Source organism: Belonocnema kinseyi, chromosome 5 (genome assembly GCF_010883055.1).
Source record: "Belonocnema kinseyi isolate 2016_QV_RU_SX_M_011 chromosome 5, B_treatae_v1, whole genome shotgun sequence".
NCBI classification, from domain to species: Eukaryota; Metazoa; Arthropoda; class Insecta; order Hymenoptera; family Cynipidae; genus Belonocnema; species Belonocnema kinseyi.
Genome location: NC_046661.1, coordinates 28374533 through 28379547, shown reverse-complemented (window position 1 = coordinate 28379547; position 5015 = coordinate 28374533).

Genomic DNA, 5015 nt, shown 5'->3' with positions numbered 1-5015 from the left:
TAATTTTTTCCAGCTAAATGATAAAATTTGCTTGAACAGAATGTCAAAGTTATGAAAAAATGTCTGAAGGTCCCATTCATCACTGTTTTTGGTACTATTATTATTAAGAAAATGAGAAAAAATTAGATATTACCTAAACTTTTTAAAAATAAATACACAAGTACCGTCAAACTGCGTAACTTAAGAAATGTAGGGTAAATTCGGAGATTTCTAAATTGACAGTTTAAATTACTTCAGGTAGGCGGTTTCTACCAGAATTCAGAACCTGTTAAGGCTTGAACTGATTCCAGATTCTTGGAACAGTTTCGAGTAATTTATCGTATCAATTTTGGGCAATTGGGGGGGGGGGGGTGCCGGAATCTATTCGACATGTCCGAAATTACCTTGTTCGACGGTACTTGTCAAACATTTCACTAAAAAAAATTATAAATCCAGGAGATCATTTGGCAACAAGACGGGGCACCAGCTCATACAGCCCATCAGGTCAGGAACCTGCTAAATGAAATGTTTGACCTCGGTGGATCGGGAAATTCAGTCCATTCATAGAATGGGCTCCGCGTTCGCCGGACCTGACTCCTCTGGACTACTTCTTCTGGGGCCACATAAAAAACAAAATGTATGGAGACGTACGCCTCGTCAATCTGGAACATCTCAATCACATGATTGCGGAGATAATCGGAGATATCTCTCCGGAAGTATTGCGAAAAGCAACCACCAGAACATTTGAAAAACGGCTTCGTCTGTGTGTTGCCGCTGAAGGAGACTTATTCGAATACCGAATGCGTTGAACATCATTTCCAGTTATCTCCCAATCGATTGCCCATTTTTCGTGGGCTTTCAAATGTTAATTAAAATTAAATGTCATTTTTCTTCTATACCCTCTGGGAAAAAGAATATTTTTTACATCTTTTATTTCTATAAATAGGTAAATAAGCAGACGAATATAAATACAAGAATTGAATATAAAGTTTGAACTTTAAGTAATGTTTAATTTCAAACGGGAATCCTTTGAAATTAAAGAATAAATCAATTTTATATATCAATCCAAGAAAAATTTAACCTTCTTAAAGCTGTTTAAAATCAGCTTTTTTTTATTTCCACTGAAAAATTTCAAATTCGATGTGTGCATTTTTTGGGAAAAAATGTACAACTATCTACATTAAAAGAAACAAGTTCTTTACCACAAAAAAGTTTATTTATGCATTTTTTTAATATTTTGGCCGATAGGAAAATATTTTGAATTAAGAAAAATAATAATATAGAAATTCAAGTTAAAAAAGTCGAATCAAAATAATGATTCTAATAATTTCACCATTTTCAGTCGGTAATATTTAATGTTTCAAAATTTGAAATTAAAAAATTTTGAATATCAGTTTCTATCGGTGTAAAAAAAGGTAAAAATAAAATGATTTTTCTTCAAGTACATCTACAAATATTAATCTATTTTTGACTATGGAGGCTTTAGAATCAAAGCTTTAAATAGAAAAGGGTCATTTCTAAATTTGCGCATTTTTTAAAATAAAAATTTATTCAAAAATTAAGGCTCTAGGATTTATCTGATTTTCGGTATTCACAAACCCAAAAAGGCTTATTCCCGCAAATTTTTCTCACTCGCAATCATAAAAAAACACAAAATATTTTTGTACAAGAGAAAGAATAAAAATAATTCTCCAGCTTAATAATACCAGTTTATACCTTTTCGTTTTTGATATCGCACTTGGTTTCTTACTTGTGCTCTTCTCATTTGCCTAGTTTCTTTTTTAAAAGAAGAGAAACCTCGTATTTTTAAAAGTGAAAGAATGATTGAGCTTATTTTCTACAAACTAGCAGTAAATTGCACAAAATATTAATAAATAATAATAGCCAGAATGTAATTCAAATATTAAGAAAATAAGAAGAAAAGAAAATGAACCGATGCTTCATCTAGAATTTTCCTAATGGGCAGTTGATTGAAGAACTTGTTATTAGTACAAGCATTCCCGCAGCATAATAGTTTGTTGCTAATGATGTATCAAACTTCATCGTTTCTCAGACTACACACTGTAAACTGTGATGCGAATCGTCATATTATTACTCAATTTATTTTATAAAATTTTGCTATAAGTTTAAACAGAGAAGCTACTCCACAATACTTATTTTACATAAACTTTTATTCTAATGTGCTTTATTTTTCGCAAGAAAGAAAGTTTCTTATTTATTAACCGAGAGTTAGTTTTAAATTTTCAAATGGGAACATTTTTATTTAGTTAATTGCCTATTAAAATTTAAATCTTTGATTTGGTTCTGGGAAGAGAAATTATTTTAAACTGAAAATGACAATTCGCATCGTTTAAATAATATTCTTTCATTTCTATAACGAAGATTTTAAGTTCTAAAATGTAATTTCGTTCATACTTCGATTGCAGATTGCTAATAAAAATATTTCGATCGTTTGTTTTAAGAACTATTTTAATATTATCAAAATCAAAAAATAGTTTCTTCTCGAATAAAACATCTATTTTTGAAATTTTAGAGTTTGGATTAGCACTTGTGTTTAGTAATTTAAATTTGATTTAAGTAATTGGAATTCTAGAAGATATAACTATATGTGTCAGCATCGATTTTATTTAACACGACGAGACTGCATTAGTGTATAGCGATTGCATAATTTAATGATTATGAATTCGAGAGAGAAACTATGGTGTTCAATACATTGTATATTGTATCCGCTGTGTGATCGTATAGAGACTATTTCACAATTTAAATCTGTAATGTAAAAAAAATCTTAAGTGTGTCTTTCGATGCGAATCGATTCCTTTGTAAAAAGAAAATAACCATTGACCCGATGGCAGCGTGTGAAAAGATCTCTACCAAGAAAGACAATTTTATATAATGTGATATGGAGATTATAGCGAATTTGGCACTCACTTTTAGTGAAATACTGTCATCGTGTAAGTGTGGTAGATGAATTCATATTATTTTATTAGAGCGGAGGTATCAATCAAAAGCTATCAAAATTTTGATGATAATTTGATACCGGATGTTCTTTATTTATTAGGATTATTGTATTCATTAGTTATTATTTTAATCGGGATGGAAATGGAATCAATCGAATTTTTTATCACTAGTTTTAACCGATCTTTACGTTTTCACCATTTATCAGTGATATTTTTGATGAAATGTCCAATAGCGCCCCATATTAGTTTAGTTTATTTTAAAAATAATTTAATGTGGGGCAAAGTATGAAGAATATTTTAAAGTAAATAGCATTCTTTAATGATATTTAAAAAAGTCGCCTTTAGAGTTTTGAAGCCGACTTGTTAAATCTTCTATTTTTATATTTCCCAGCGTTTCCAGAGAAACACCCTTGACGATTTGTACTATTCTTTTGTAGCTCCAGGAAAAAAATGAAGGGCAGTGATTTTCAGAAAATTTCAAAGATTTCAAAGTTTCTTAGAAGATTTAAAGAGGTTTCTCAAAGATTTCATGAAAATTACAAGAAGAAAGTTTCAATAGATTTCACAAAGATGTCAAATATTTTCAAGATTTTGATACTGTCAGAAAATTTCAAGGGTTTTAAAGATGTAAATCAGATTTCTAAGATTTCAAAAAATTTCAAATTTTCTGAAGAGATTTCACAAATATTTAAAAGATTTCATAAAAATTACATGAAGATTCTAAAAGAATCAAAGAATTTTAAAGATATCAAAAGATTTTAAATGTTTCAAATAAATTCCAAATTTTTATAATATTTCAAAAGATTTTACCAATATTTCAAAGATTTCAAACGAATCTATAAGGATTTTAAGATTTGAAAAATTTCAAAACATTTTAAAGATTTTAAACGAGTTCTATTTTTTCATTTCAAAATATTTCACAAAAGTTCGAAATATTCCAGCTATTTCAAATAAATACGAAACATGTAGGAAAGATTTCAAAAGTATTTGAAAGAATGTATAAGGATTTTAAAGGATTTCAAGAATTTACCAAAATTAAGAAGGTTTCAAGGAATTTGAGAAGATTTCAATGATTTCAAAGGAACACAAAAGTTTTTAAAAAGATTTCAAAAAATTTCATAGAGCATTCAAAAAACTATACAAAGATCTCAAAGAATTTACATTTTTTTTTTAAGATTTCAAAATATTGCACAAAGAGTTCAAAGATTTTACAAAGATTTAAAAAATTTCACCAATATTTAGAAACATTTTAAAAATATTTCAAGGATTACAAATATTTTAATCAAATTTTAAAAGATTTCAAAAAATTTAACAAATATTTCAAATCATTTCAAAGATTTTAAACGATTTCAAATTTTTCATGAAAGTTCCATAGATTTCACAAAGATGTCAACAATTTAACAAATATTTTCATGATTTTAAAACTTTCAGAAGATTTGAAGGGTTTTAAAGATGAATCACTGAAATAAAATAAATCCGCAAAAATTGCGTTGGAAAGGGGGCTCATAATCATATAGTTGTCCTATAAAGAGCGTAGAACAATTTTTGCCCCCCCCCCCCACAAATATGCACCCTAGGTGCTCCGAAAAATTGTTTAGTGTCAATTTTTGTTGGGCAAATAGTTCCACCAAACACCCTGCACGAAGATTGCCCACCCTCACATTGACACATTTTTCTAAATAATTCTGAAAAAAAAATCTTATTCAGGATGCAAATTCCAACTAGCAGATCCTTATAACATGAAAGATCTACTTATCTGGCATCTTCAAGTTCATTTCTGGCTGACGAAGATTTAGACTTCGAAACTGTCAAAACAAGCATACGATACACGATTTGTTTTGTATTGTCATTGAAAACTGTTATGAACCATAACCTCGCAAACAAAACAAGATAATTTTCATAGCGAAAATATACGAGATCGTCTTAAAATGAGTTAATTAAATTTTTAGTTCACACATCCGTGTTATATTGAAAAAGGCTCAAATGAGTTTTTTAAAAATATGTGATATCTCTAACGAGATATCACGTGCCTTTATTTCGTTGGTTACAGAGTAAAGTCAAGATTAGAACTAAACTAGT